The sequence below is a fragment of the Ambystoma mexicanum genome, chromosome 2q, assembly GCF_040938575.1.
Source record: "Ambystoma mexicanum isolate Mex_15411 chromosome 2q, UKY_AmexF1_1, whole genome shotgun sequence".
Taxonomy (NCBI): domain Eukaryota; kingdom Metazoa; phylum Chordata; class Amphibia; order Caudata; family Ambystomatidae; genus Ambystoma; species Ambystoma mexicanum.
In genome coordinates this window covers 70,607,750-70,623,449 of record NC_090924.1, presented here as the reverse complement: position 1 = coordinate 70,623,449, position 15,700 = coordinate 70,607,750, and the positions used below count along the sequence as shown (strand labels likewise).

General features: G+C 42.4%; 1 protein-coding gene across 2 annotated transcripts in view; it reads left to right on the top strand.

The window, feature by feature from the left end:
* CLUAP1 (clusterin associated protein 1) overlaps positions 1 to 15,700 on the top strand; it is a 1,096,220-nt gene that overhangs the window by 412,632 nt on the left and 667,888 nt on the right. The gene's annotated exons all lie outside the window — the stretch shown is intronic.

Below are 15,700 nucleotides of genomic sequence, written 5' to 3'. Positions count from 1 at the left end.
ATATAGAACAAATATACGTAAAATATCACCCAACCTGTGTTGGTACTCATTTATTAACCTGAGAAGGATGACAGGCTGAGTTGATGTGTTCAAGAACATTCTAAATCACGGACTCACCCCCTGACGTGTGCCTGAAATAAAACTATAATTAGTCTAGCAATTATTGTAATCCATTCCAGAAAGACAAATTATCCGGTATTCCTATTCTCTTATTTAGGGTCTCTGCTGAAAGAGTTAGACTTGTGGAACCCCTGTTCTTTGTTTTTCTCTTTTATTATTATTATTAATAATAATAATATTTTTTATTGTTGAATTGAATCATAAAATAGTATTTTGTTTTAGTTTTTTTTATATCTTCAGCTTCTTAGTATCATAGTAGATTAGCCGAAGTAAATCGTGCCTTGTTCAAATATCTATAAGTCTGAAAAAGAAGATAAAAGAAAGCAAGCAGGTCCTAGATAGCCGCCTCGTGATTGAGTTCGTTTTGCCATTATTTGTTGCAGAATTTTGAAAGTGGCTATTTGTCAGGAGACTCTATCCCTGCTAATCATCCTTGCCCACCAGGTTTCTTCTACCATTTTCGAATGCTTCCTGTATGGAAACCGAATGTCCACCGTGCCCGGACAGGCCAATAATAGGTGTCGGATTGTCTCCTTTTTGTTGCTGCAAAATCTACAGTCGTTGGTCGAGAGTCCTCTGATTTGACGTATTTCATTGGTGTCAAAAAGGTTCAATCTAGCTCTCATTATAGCATTTTGTGCTAATCGACTGGGGAACGTTTTGATATAGTGATGCAGCGTATTCAGTTTGTTCAATGTAGGAGGGAGATGAGATGTAAGTTTGCTACTACTCGTTGCAGTTAAAGTGCAAATCCAGTCCATTTCTTTTATTTTTTTATTAGTCTTGTTGGGTTATTCATTAAATCTTCTTCTGTGCATTCTACACTTTTTAGTAGCTCTAAATTGTCATCTCACCAAGATTTTAGCATTTTGCAGTTTGATTCGCATGTTTCTTTGAAGACCAGAGCGTGGAGGAAAGTGCTATTTGGGATGACGCATTTCCTATAGAGCATAAGGATGTTGTACTCCAAGGTTCCCTGTAGAGACAGTAGACTAAGTTTGCGTCTGAACAAAGAGGCTGAGATTGAGCTTGGCAGCCCCTACTATTATTTTTATTTTTTTTAAGTGGCCTGAGCAAGAAAACCAGCTACTCCATAAGCAAAGAGCCACATGGCACTGGCCCAGGACCTCTTTTTTGAGGTAGCAAGGTAGACCCCAGGGGTCGCAGTTGCGACCACTGGTGATTCCTAAATGACGTCCCTGCATCCTGGAATGTCATGAAATATCCCTATTTTAATATTCTGCATTCCAATGCTACCCTTACATCACGCTGCAAAGAATTAAGTTAAGAATCAAGCACACCTGGTGTGATTCTGCTCCTGCCCTACCAGTGCCTCGGATACCAGCCTACAATATTAAATAACCTATTTACCTACCTTAGTTGTACTGATCTTTTCACCCAAAAATGGTTGAAATGCTGAGCCAGGGGCATCTTACATAAAACCGACATTACTTTGCTCAAGCTCCTGTCCTAACATTTAAGAAATGCAGCCTACATACAGACTCCAAATTTGAATATTCTCCCCTTTCAATGCTATTTTATTACCTAAGAAAGGTAAAGCATTGAGTTAAGCACCCACAACTGCCGTTAACCATGTACAAGGGCTTTTCATGGATTTCAGCATTTCACCGTTGTTTAATACTATCCCACTCTGTTTTACTTGATTGCTATCTGAAAGATGAAAGTCTGAGTCAGGCACACCTGCCACGTAACCACCCTAGCTCTACCATCCTCTTAGAGGTCCCAGCCAGTTATTGAATCTTCTTGTTGAATCCTATACATCTGGATGGTTCTCCTTATCAACATAGGAAGGATTAAGGGCTGCGTCAAGTTCACTTGACAAATCACTGACTGCCTTCGGCCTGCTGGCCTATCATAAGCACTTGTTTATAATGATGAGGGCTCATTTAATATTGCCTATTTAGTTGGCAATATTAAATTTAATATTGCCTAAGTTGTTGTATGGGAGCAGGGAGGAACACAGCTTCTGGATTAGTTTGGAGATTGGGTACTGTCTATTTTTGTGTTCACCCGCAGGGCTCCTATTAAAGATTGACCAACCTAACTACATCCAAGGTTCGAGTCCAGAGTTTGATTTGTTCTACTCCTATAAGGGATGTTAAGGAAATCCCCTACGAGACCAATGCTGGGCTTTAAAATGAGGTTTACATGGTATTCTGGGTGGAGCCCTTTATTTCTGTTGGGAACGTTCTTTGGTTTTTCTTACAGTATTCCTGCAGATACTGTACTGTAAATGATCTTTTGGGACCGATTTGCCGACATTTTATTGATCCCCCTAAGAAGAGTTGGTCAGCTCTTCTAAGGACAGCTGTATATGTTGTGTTGGAAGGGTTCTTAGGTTTGACATAAAGGCTGCTATTTGAGATCTGTTTGGGGAGCGCCCGTCCTTTTATTATGACTTTTTTCAATTGGTGGGTTCCTTAAGGCCCTTTTGAGTCCGAAATGTCGCTCTCTGACTTTCCTAATATCGTGTAGGGGTGATCCTTTTAAGGAAGAACTAAAAAGCCTGTATAGGACATTTCTAAGGTGCTGCGGCTGAACTCTTGTTGGTCCTGTAAGCAGAGCCCTTAGATTCTGTGGGCGTGGCAGGTGAAGTGTTGTGCTTTCCATATTAGAGCTTTTCTTTTCCCTTAAGGGGGGGAGTACTGTAGGGGGTGCGCTAGGTTCTAGTTGGTTTGGAAAGTTTGGACTTTGTAGCGGAGCTTCATCAAACCCAATGGAAGTACCATCACCTGCCTGCAATAAACTATGACCAAATTCAGAGCTCAAAGCTCCACCCGGTAGCCATTTTGACATTTTAGCAGTATTATTCCATGTCTGTGGAACAGCTGCATCATACGTACATGTTGAAAGCATCTCTTTTGCCCTGCTTCAGCTAATATTACTAATCCAATTCATGGATTGAAACATTCTATTTTTGAGGTGCCATCAATTTGTGTCCATCTTCTGTGTTTAGCAGATAATTGGTTTTCTTCGTTGCCAATATCAGTTGGACTGCAGTTGCAATCTCTGACCCATTTCTCTTTTGCGGTTAGCCGCAGCAGCAGGAATCCGGGAAGCCTTTCCCTTTGCAGGTTCCAAAGATAATGTGTATGAAAAGCTTCTTTACAAATTGCACGTTTTGTTAAAAGAACTCAAGTTAAAGGCACAGCACAATGATCAGTCCTTGCAGCGCAGCTAAAGGGATATGGTGCCCTTAAAGAGAGATGAAAGTATCCATGTCTTTCTGTGGTGAAAATAGGCTGTTAACTCTGCCAGCCGGGGGAAGACTCTGTTATTTATAGAGTGGTAATGTTTAATTTATCGTGCTTCCACACAGGATGCTGCTAAGCAGCCAGCCACAGCAAAATCTGACTTTCACGATCAGTTCAAGCCCAATTTAAGCATATATTCATGTTTAATCGAACTACTCTTAAAATAATGGATTTTAAAATCCACAGTACTGAGGCAGAGGGCACATGTAGACTTCTCCTGGAGCATTGCACGTTTTCTTACTGATTGGAAATTCAATGCAGTCGTTGCCATTCACACAAGGAATCCCAAGTATTGGGCGTTGTGTCGTTTTTCAGAAAAAAGTGGCTTTTTTCGACCACCATTCCTTGTCCCTCAGTGCATTTTGTATGCTGGTGCATCTGCTTTGCAGCAGGGACGCGTTCCCTGATTCTGAACTGCTTGGATGCTCTACCGACAACAATCTCCCTGTTCTTCTGCGATTTTTGTGTCGTCCTTCTCTTCCTCGTTTCCAACCTGTTTGGGACATGACTGCTGCCAGATGGGCCCTGAATCATTTCTTAAATATGTGCTGTAGCTTTGAAGGATTTAGAAGCGCCTCCGCACGCTCTCATCCCCTCGTAGGTAGCACCCGTGCCTTCTATAGTTTCCAACTGTTACTCTTTGTTCTTGTTTTTTCCATGTTCTTGTATTTTCCATGTGATCGTCGGGGGTCAGTGTTTTGTAGTAGTTGCCTCTCATTTTTCTACTAGATGTGAGGACTGTCACAGACTTTGAAACTCTTTAGAGTTTGTTTTTCTGGAAAGAATGTTCCCCAATTTGTCTATGAAAAATGTTTGCGTTGAATTGATACTCCGGTGATTTTGCAAATTCTGCTGCCTCCCTTGCTGCATGCCATTCTACCCATAGTTGGCTTTAGCAAGCCTTTGTGACATGTCTCAGAATCTTTGCTCTGGTGATCACATACGTCTTCTCATGCAGTTTAGCTCAGTGTTCTTTGAGAACAAGGCTTCCACTTATGTTCAAGTTGGGGCTGGAAGCAAAACCCCTTCTTCATGAAAGGTCGTAAGCTAGTAAGTGAGGCTCAGCACAGGGCCTGGAGCTGAGTCCAGCAGTTTTTATTTTTTATTTTAATATATGGTCCCCTCTCCCTCTTAAGGAGTGTCGTCCAACACTTTTGTATAGTTATCTGGGACACAAATAAGCACATCTTGAAGGGAACCTTTCGATCCTCAGCCCAAAGTTTCTGCACTAACAGTCAAACTTGTCAAGCCTAATCAAGTTACAAAGGTGCTGCAGCTTACGCTTTAATAAACATGTATTCAGATTCCTGTTGTTGGTCTTGTGTGATTGAGTACAAAAACCTCAAACTGTGTTCTACCCGTGTGTATGTTGCATATTTGGCAGTCAACTTCACCCCCTCTTAGGGTTCCAAACTATATGTGCTGGATGTTCCTAATGCTCCTTCAGACTTTAAAAAGGGTTTAACCTTTTATGCTTGTTATGCATAGCTAAAAGGCTTTAAAATCTCCAGAATCTACACCAATTACTTTTTCCGCCTCAATCCTTTCTTTGAAGCATAAAAATATGGAGGTTTGCACTAAGCTCCTCAGAATTGGGAGAAGACTGTTCTATTCTAGTACAGCAACTCCTCTTCTGAGGCTGTGGAAATAGTGGACACCTTGGAAAGGACTTCCATTTCCCATATTGGCATCCTGGTATTTCAATGTGTAGTACTTCACTAGTCTTCCCAGGTAGATATCTGTTACTTGGGTGAGAGCTTTGCTACTTTCTCCACTGAACTTCATCTCCCACCTTTAATTGAGGATTTTTTTTCTCTCCACAACAAAATTCTTTCTTCTCTTTAGAACACATTTTTCTTAACTAATGTTCGGCTCCTCACTTCTAATCTATATCCTGAGTTCTCATCCTGTTTGTTCAATGCAGAGTTCAATGTTCATGACACGCGTCTATCATAAATTATGTACTGTTTTTCAACGTACAGGTTACAAACTGTAAGCCATTGCTTACATAGGTAGGCGAAAGCCAAGAGACTTGAGCATGTATCCAGTTGAGAGGGTTTAGGGCTGAAATGTATTTCTATACACCCAGTCTTCCACGATCATTGCTTGTTTTTTGATTAAGGCAATGTGGATTGCAGAAACTAACATTTCCTTTGGATGAGTGGGATAATATGGTCCCCAGGAAAGAACGGGAGAATGTTTCTGGTCAGCATGATGTTAGTAACTTCATCTTAATTCCAACTGTGAAAAGATACTCATCAAAGGTTTAGTGTTTAAGTTTTTCTTTCCATTCACCTTTGCTAGAACATAGGAAGATGCTCATAGATATATGTTTTTTAATTAAGTCATTAGATTAGAAGTGGAGTTTGATCGTGTTTAATTTCTAAAAGTTTGTAAAGGGTCAGGTACTTCTAGTTTATTGAGGTTTTGTATTGCTTCAATATACAAAATTTGTTTCAACGTGCAGGACTTTGAAAAACAGGTAGTGCACATAATCAATCACTGTCCGTTGGTGGAATGCAATTCTCAGACTAAAAAGAAACTGTTGGGGCTTTGACTGCAAGTCCATGTGTGTTCTCTCATTCTCTGCCTTAGCCATGAGTCCTAGGATGTACAAATGATTTTTGTCGGTTTCAAAATACTTTAGGAACTTTCTCTCCCAGTTCAGGATTCAATGGTACTCAGTTTGTTCTTGGTCTCAAAATTTCACCTTGTATGGTTCTCTTTTTAGTCTCTTTCTCAACTTAGAGGAATGTTAACTTTTTGTTACAACACACTTCACTTTCAATCTCTCTCAATCTGCTCTATAAGACTTTGCCTCAGATATCTCCTCCCCGTCAGGAGGCCTTCTCCTCTAGCCTCGATCTGCAGGATGGTAATCTCTGCTTGCTACTTTCTCGTAGTATCTTGGTCAGTTTGCTTGTGTAGGCTTCCCAGTCCAGAAGCTCTCTGGTGATTAGGCTTGATCCCAGGTCTGGTGCTCCTCCTGTGCCTCTCCACCTCATTCATCGGCGTATCATTCTCTTGGTTGGTATTCGTTCTTTGCTGCTGCACACTGGTCCCATGTCCAACATCCACTGTCTCTCTGCTACTTGACCTTCTGGATCAGTCGCTCTATGGCTACCTTGCACGATTGTGCACTGCAGCTTCGTCAAGGTGCCTGTGCTTGTTTTCTGGTCCTGATGTGCATCACATAGCCATTGGAAGTGAAGGTAGGCGGCTTCTGATTCAGTGGTGGTTTTGATGTTGTGGAAGGCGTCTTTGCGGGACCAAAAGGGAAACATGTGAAAGAGAAAATCTCCACTGTTAATTGTCAATTGCTTGTTTTTTCTTCCTTCCTTGTGTAAGTCTGTTGCGCGATAGATGGCTGGGATGTGGATCAATCAAACTTTTTGATGCTAAAAATAAAGTTTATGCTGCCTACAGACCGTGGTGCTGGCACATGGGGTGCTGCAACTTTCCAAATACTGTGCTCTCTACATGTTTTGATTGGCAAAAGGAAGTTAGGACTACATGACCAGTCAATCCCCGCGTTGCTGACACTTCAGGAAGTGCCTCTACTCCCTCATACGCAGAATCCCTGAAAGCTACACACACACTGCATCTCCAAACCCAACCCGTGCAAAGCGTCTTCTTTTTGTCAGCGTCGTGTATGTCAGTCTGGAGTCCTAGCTTCCTTTTGCCATTAAAAGCATGTAGAAAGCACACTAGTTACTAGTTGCAAGGTTACAAGCCCTCTTCAGTCGGCTGCTAAGGAGTTAACCATATGCTACAAATACGCCTCCATAGTGCGGGTAACATATATTGAATGTTAAAGTACCCGTTTTCCTACCCGAACTGCCATACCTTTTTAATAGGCCAGACACATCACTTTTCAGCAGATCATTTACCAGAGCTAATCTGAAAAGTCCCATCCTTTTGATGTCACAGAGCCAGCATTTATAGACGGCTAATCATAGAGGCAAGGGACTACATGGAAACTGTTGATATAATGCATATTTTGGTCCGTGTTTATTGGAGTGGGATGCTTCAGTCTTCAATGCGCACTTTTCCTGACACCACTTAAGCATAAAGGTGTTTGATCCTTTCCTAGCACTTGCAGCCTTTCAAAGGGACCTGGCTTTGGATAAATCTACTATCTGTCTCATAGGATACTCCTTGCAGGGGCAGCAGGCAGGCTCAAGGCAGTGTCGCTCACAAGTCGGGTATGCCTAACCTTGTCCCAGCCTCACTGCAGTTACACAGGCAAAGGCTTGTTGGGATGTTTACCACGTGAGATTAATACACATAAGGACTGTACCGTAGGTCCAAATTGACACCCCGGCTGAAATAGCTTGGAGTGTTAACTTTCCTGCTATCTACTTTTCATTCCGCTTCTCGATAGAACTGCAACACTTTCAACGTGGAGGAGCGAACCATCCCTACTCACTGGTACATTCTAATGGTACAGTACCTACCCACTGCTCTCAGTAGGGCTGCTATACCTTAATGTAACATATGTACATCGGTATACTGTTTTTATGTAGAGTTCGGTGCCAATTACCGATCTGTAATGGAAGGTCTGAGAAGAGAGTCCCTATTTTTGAGAAATATAGATATTTTCAGCTACCAAAGGATGATTTAGAGGCAAATGTAACATTTTCAGATAAGCTACGCCACTGAATATGCAATTATTCACACACATTTTAAAAAAAAATGAAACTTAGACCATGTGCATTTAATGGTTCATAAACTAATGAAAATGTAGAAAACGCAATGCGATTTCAGGTGCAGCAACCCCTTTTTGTACTAGCACACATTAACTGCACAGCACATGTGTGTAATTCACTCACAATCTCTACCTACTGCTAATTTGCCGAACACCCAAACCTAAACTGACGCCTCAGGGCCCGATTCTCAACTGGGTGGTAATTGCCGAAAATGTCGTTAAAAGGGATAACAACATTTTCGGTAATTACACCCTATTCTAAATGTGGTGCAATATCCCGAAGTCGGAATCATTGCGCCACTTTTGGAATAAGGGTTCCTTTTGCTAGGAAGGGCTGGAAACCGACCTAGCAACCAGCACTCTCGTTAATCATGCCTTTGCATGGTTATTCTTGTGGCACTCCTCCAATATTGCATGCGCTCGAAATTGGCGCTGAAGTACTGCACACAATCGGTGCCGTACGGAGGAGTGCCACAAGAAGCAGTTCGTTTGGTGTGTGAGGTGGGTGAGAAATTATGGCCCAATAATGGAAAAAAATGCATTAAAATGCAGTAAAACCGCCAGGCTGCAGGGCTCCAGGCAGCCCGTGGGTTTGTTTTGATTTTCCACTTTCCCCACAACTTTCAAAAAGGCACACAGTTTCTCTTTGCTCTCCTGTGCACTGCTGTCCATTAATCTGGGGCAATTATGCAGAAGAATGCTTTCAAGGGCTCCAGCACGTGCTTTTGTTTTTTTCTCGGCAGCAGTTTCGGTAAACAACGATTTCCTCTTTATTTAGTGAAACTGCTGCTGAGATCTTCATCCGCCTGTTTCCTTTGGAAACCGGCGGATATTAACGAAAGCACTGTCGTGCTTTCCGATGACGCCCAGGCCCACTTCAGAATAGCAGTGGTGCCTGGGCGTCATGAAATGGCTCAGTGAATCGTGCTATTTAGCACATTCACTGCGCCATGTTGAGAATCGGGCCCTCAGTCGTTGCTGATGTGGAGTTCGCCGTCGCAGGAATGCCACTTCCTGCCCCATCACGCTTTACGCCTGGCCGACCAGTTTTGTTCACTTTCACATCAGCCTGCCTCTGTTTTGCGTGGTACTGTGCTGAATTTTGATGAGTATGTAAAAAGATTCCCCCATTATCAGCGCAACTCATAAATAATCCACGTCCTGCGGTTTATATATTCACTTTATAGTGTGAATTCTTTTTCATTACATCACAAATTACATTGGTTTAATATCTTTGTGATTTTAACATCCTGGCATGTTGGTGAACAGAATTAGCACCTAAATTTGAACAATGTATAAACCACATGACCCACTGAATCTTACAGATATTTGCAGAGCCTTTGATGGCACAGCTGTTTCCTTCATGCTTACTTTTGTCTCCTCCACTGCAGTAGGAAAGGTCAGTTCTACTTCTAATGATACGTTTTTGGCATGTTATGCATGTTCTTTGCATGCCTAGAATGCCTAAAATCATTTTGTCTTTTTGGTCCTTGAAATAAAAGGCAACAGCTAATTAGAGAAAGACGTATTATGCAATCATCTGCCGACTAATGTGCACATTGGATCCCGCTGTACAATATGATCTTATGTAGATATTCGTGCCATGTAGCGTTCAGAAGACACGTGGTTGATTGCCTACAATTCGGAGTTTAACCAAAGTACGTGCTCCTGGGAAAATTATATAATCTCATCGGGCTGCAGTTTGTATAAAGCGTACATTGATGCAGGGGAGGGAGTGCCACCATTAGTACTCTTATGCTGTTAGGTCCTCTTCATAAGATGTTCAACCTTTGCGAAGCGCTATGCAAAACGAAAGTGTAAAATGAGGCATAATTACATTACTCCTCACTTTTGCACTCCATTTTTACAAAAGTGTAAATGTTGACTGCAAATAATGCAGGTCCTAAAAACACACATTCTACATAAATCCACTGGTTTGAAGTTAGCAGGAAAATCTTGTGCTGGCATAAAACCGAGTGGTTTCGCAGGTAGGAAATGGAGGAGGAAACATACTCCCCCCGCCCCCTCCCAGTCTCCCACTCCGCCTCCAAAATGTAGCAAAGAGACACATTCAATAAAGTGAGGAATTAAAAGGCGTATGTATGTCTTGGTTTTACACCTCACTTGACTGTTCGAGGGCTTGGAAAATTAGCCTTCTGGGCCTTATCTGCACACATTGGGAGTGACTAGAAGTGGTTACATTGACGCTATTCATGAAAAGCCTCTTATATTGGTGAAGATTTAATGTTTTTAGGTGTGAAATGGTGTCTTCTGGCTCCTCCGTTTGTGACCCCTCGTGCTGCCACCTTGAATTGCGTTATGGTACCACTGACCCTGGCACCGTTACCCGTCACTTGATTTAATAGGTGGATTTGTATAGTTGCCTTCTAGAGCAGTCTAGTATAGGTCTAGTATGAGGCAGACTGTATGAGAATCAGCATTACTTTTCTCCCCTGATGCCGCAAGTCAACAGACTAATTTGGACCAGGCAGAGCTTTTCCCCAAAGTATTGAGAAAGACCCTTTGATTTGCCTTGCAGCAATGTTAGTTTATTGGGTCTTGTATAGTGCTTTTGCACACTACAATGATGCAACCAAGCAGGGCCATTGGAGCTTTGTGACATACTCCTTGTCAATCTCCCGGGCCTTTACTTTTACTGGGGCTGGAGCCTAGAGGCGAGCAGTGATTGACGGCAGCATGTTAGGACATTGGACCTGAATTGGCAACTCTACTTTTTATTTGTATCCATTTACTTTCTGTAAATGCCCAATACCATCTGCACCCAAAAACCTGTCTGGACTTGACATAGATGCCAATAGTTTCCACCAGGTCCCATGTCACAGCCTCCACTCCATGCCTTACTATTGCGGACTGGTTGGCGCCTCGACTGAAGGGGCGAGGACAGTGGCTCAGCACAATAAAAAGGTACATTTCAAAAAGGGGCACAAAAGTGTGTGTCGAGATCATTTTGATGTAATCCTGGATCCCTTTTTAAAAAAAATGCCTAAGGGCAGACTGGCTCCCACCAACCTTTCCATGGAACACAAGACTTGCAAATAACCGTCATTATATCACTAGCCAACCACCCGACCCCTACAAAATTCTTCCAGCACCCCTGACTCAGTGATAACTTGAAATGACTGGAACCAAATGATTGTCCGCAATTTTTAGCAGCCAGACTTTCTCCTTTTTTTTTTGTCTCGCAAAGTTCATAAGTCACTTTTCGTGCACCGCATGGTCTTCGCCTTGGTCTCTGGGGATGTTTGTCAATCAATCATGTGCAGACAAAAAGCAAGTTAAAGGAACAAAAGAAAGGAATAATGGGATAAGAAAATCTCCTGCGCCAGGATGGGGCAAAATGTAAACGGACATTGAAATGAACAGAGATTAGGACATAGAATGCAGGAACACCTTAAGAGTAGGGACAGGTCGTCGCTTTATGAATATTTGAGTAGATGACTCGTGCAGTGGCTCTAAATGAATACATCTGACGGGATCGGCCGACCACATAGGGCACTTGAGGATGCTAATCTAAATTGGTATTGGTACAATTTATGATAGGTTGATTCAAGGAAGCTGTCATCTATGGTTACTTTGGGTTATTGTTCTGCTTATAGAGATGCAGACCCCAGTTTTCAGAATTTGCTTGCTTCTACTGCTGGTGAATGGTAGGAGGTTAACGTCCTGAAGAGAAGGACGCACTGAAATCCTGGGTGGTGCTGTGGTGATGTAATAAGGGTTCAATAGGCAGCTCTTGGATGCCCTCGGTTGCTTCTGACCCGAGAAGCCAGAAGTGCAGTTCCCACACAGTGTTGTGCTATGGAACCTGCAAACACTAGCCATAGCTGGAGAGTTACACTGAAGGAGCGAGGCGGTAAGGGTGCCACTCCAATGATGCCCTGCTGCAGAAGCAGAGAGCCAGGTCAGAGCAAGTGCCCATTGATGTGTTTGAGCATTTAGGATCATCTATATCCTGCCCCTAAAGGGATGATAGGCTGCAGTGAGCATCGATCTCCTTCAGGGGGCATACTGTTTGTTAATGCAACCCAGACTGGCAGTAGAGAAAAAGCTGCTAGCGATTCAGCAGTGGTACACCCAAGACACCCCTTCGGAGAATGCTTTGATCCAGTTAGGGGAATATCAGCCCTCTGCATCCTGAAGTGCCTTATAGCAGAGGCTGTGCCAGATGTATAGAAACAAGAGACCCCACTGATGAGCACAGCTACAAAGGAAGCAAAAGACTCGCTCCCAAACATGCTAAGGTCTCAATTGCTCCAGTATGTGCTCTGAATTACACACACTTGACATCTCATCTTCCTGCATAGCCTCCTTATTGCATATTAGAATTGCAAAACTCACTGTGCCCTCCATCTCGTCCTTGCTCTTGAATGTCCTTCGGTGTCCACTACCTCTAGTCATTTGATCTTTCAGGCATATGTAAACGGATCCATCACTCCCAACCCCTTTTGTAGTACCACGCTATTATGTATTTGTGATTTTGTCTGTTTAAGTTTGTTTTACGAAAAATGTGCTTGTAATAGTTCTGTAAGCTAAAAGACAACTAATAAATGGAAAAAGTACAACACTATGTATATTCTATGACCACCCTGAAAATCCTCTACAAATCTGATTTCAATTTATCAGAAATGTTCTCGCAATCTCTAAGCGCAGCCTTCTCTAATGAAACGCCCATCATTCCCACTGCCACCGTAAGAAGCATGCTTTTACTCTGTATTGGAATGAAAGCTGCCTAATACCCTGCCTACAGGAAGCACACCTTGAAAGGCCATAGCATCTTGACTGACAACCGTTTTGACATCCTCTGCCCAACCCAAATTTGTTTTCGGATACCAGCAACTTCACAGCTGTAGAGATGAACTATTTGATTTCCAAATTCTCCAGAAGAACCAGTCTGTTGGGAGTCGTTACCTCGCCTCGAGCTACTGAGCGTCACACCAATAACATCTTGCTCCCTACTCTCTCCAAAAGTATGCTAATCCAATACCGTGCCTGTAACAACTAAACCTTTTACATCCTCATTGTATACGATCCATCTGGTCTCCACTCCACTTTCAACACCCTGCTTGCAGACTGCTGCCCAACCCTTCATCGCCTTCTTAAACAGTCATTCTTGGCAACTACCGCATCTGGGATGACTACCCCAACATCCCCATATCCAATACGTTTATCCAAAACATGGTAGCCCTTTTCCTGTTCTAACACTTCTCTAGTTGAAGTCTCACTGAAAGGTTCAAACAAGCTACAAACAGCTGCCGCATACCTTCACCCTGAGACAGTAAACTGCTCATGGGGCTAAAAAGTGTCACTTTGCCAGTTTTTCAAAATTCAATTTGTTTTTATTTTTTTACTGTTTCAATATTTTGGGGTACTGAAATAAGCCTTTTACCTATTTTTTTCAACATATACTTTTCTTCTCAATGGGAGGACCATTAAAAGACACCATGATGTATTTTTATAAGGTTCGCCTTTTAATATTGCCTGTTCTGGTGACACAATGAGTTTAGTGTGGTACTGAGTTTCGACACAGTGTCTATATGTAAAGTGTGTTGCCCCGTGTACTACTTAGGCCTTGCTAAGTGATCAATCAAAGCACAGAGGAATGGAGAGAGGAATCCTTGGCAGAGCGCTTTAAAATATTTTACCTGTAATCTTTTTTAATCTTAGTTGTATATTGGTTTTAGGTTGTTAGTGAACTGCCCATAGTGCCATGATTTATGACAGATTTTTTTGTTATCCCTTTCCACCTAATGGGTTATCTAGAGCTACAAGGGAAGCAGCAGTTTCCCTCCCAAATATGAGTTTCCATTGCTGCTTTGTGTGCTCTGAATTACACACACTTAACCTCTAAATCTCAGTAGTCCTCTGGTTTGGCAATTCACAGCATCACAATTGCGAGTATGTTATGTTTTAATGGGCAACAATGTCTATATACACATTGGTGATTGTTAGCTAATAATTTGAAAACTTTAGAAGTGGATATTAGAGTAGGATGCTGGGTATCTGCTCAACTACACTATTGCTAACACTAGGAACTGCACATGTGTTGACTGTTCTATTTCTAATGCTCATAGATTATCTCTACAGTAGAATGAATATAATTGCCTGCTAAACCAGAGCGGGACCATTGTTATGTTTCTATTTATGAGTTATAACAAGACACTATATTGCAAGTGCAAATACTTGTCGGGCAAGTGGTAAAACTGTATGGGGAAGATATTAATAACATCTAATGTTTTTCCTTCACACAAGGATAATAAGCATTGATGCATATATACACCCAAAAGGTAGGTCAACAACCATATTCCTGTCCAATGGTAAGCCTGTCAGGTGCTCAAGAGAAGTAATTTTTCTTGAACTAAAGCTCAGAAACCGACTTTCTCCAGACTCTTGCTTCTGGTACAGCACTACTGTCTGCCTCAAAATCTGACACAACCCAAGCAGGATATTTAGACAACCTGAGGGGTGGAGGTTAGGCTCTGGCGTGCAGGGTATGATGTTAATCAAGCCACCACAGTGATGTTCCAGATCAAGCTAGTGAACAGGGATTTGGTGATGGTACCCAGGACAGAAACAACTTGCACCTCACTGTCATTTGACATCTGTGTTCATCAACTGCAACCAAGTTATAAAGCAGATTGCTTTTTCGGGTGAACCCAAACTGTGGTCAACTGATTGGCCCGTGTACACCCTCCAGGAGGCAAGTGCAGAATTTTCCTCAATTCTCTTTACTTCTAGTGATGCGAAATGCTCTGTGAGGTGGTAGATGTATGGCTGTACTCTTGGAATAATTCAGAGACTGTAATTTCACTTAGAAGATGCACAAAGGCAATGATAAACTAATAGTGCCTACTTTGCTATTTAAGATTGACAACCCGTGTCCTGAAATATCTAGCCTAGCTGCTGTTTCGGACCACAGCTCCTGGCTTTTTACAATTGTAAGGCAGTAAAATTCTGTTGAGTTCATAACATGAGCGATCGAATACTGAATTGCTCTATAGGACATACGATTTGCTAAATATTCATGCATGCAATATGAGTGAGGCCTGTCGGAGCATGCCATTATAGTGGTGGTTTTGTTTTCTTTTGATTTAGAGATCAGTACAGACTCTTCTTATTGTCTATATGTCGGTCAGTGTTGCAGACACCAGGTTTAATCAGCATCCTTACGTTGCGTATCCTGACCATGCACAACATCATCAGAGACTACGAGTCAGTTTTTCCAATAAGACTGTGGACTTCCTGCATACTCACTGAACTGAGTCAAAATATATATCCTGGGAGTTATGAATTAAATACTGTTTGCTAACACATTTTGAATTGTGTTAGCAATTTCTGCATAATCGCAGGCATGTGGCAGGCAGCTAGACAAAATGGCAGCCGCACCAGAAAGAGGCACTCGTTGGACGTCATTCCAGGAATTCAGTGAAGAACGAGTGTCAAGGTGGGACTGGCCTCAACCAGGTACGTGGCATACAGTCTACGCCTCAGTTGTGCAGGGCGGCTTTCCTTGGCGTCCATATGGACAGGGTATGCAGCAGCTCCTCTCTACCCGGCCGGCTCCCCCTCCCACCTCTTT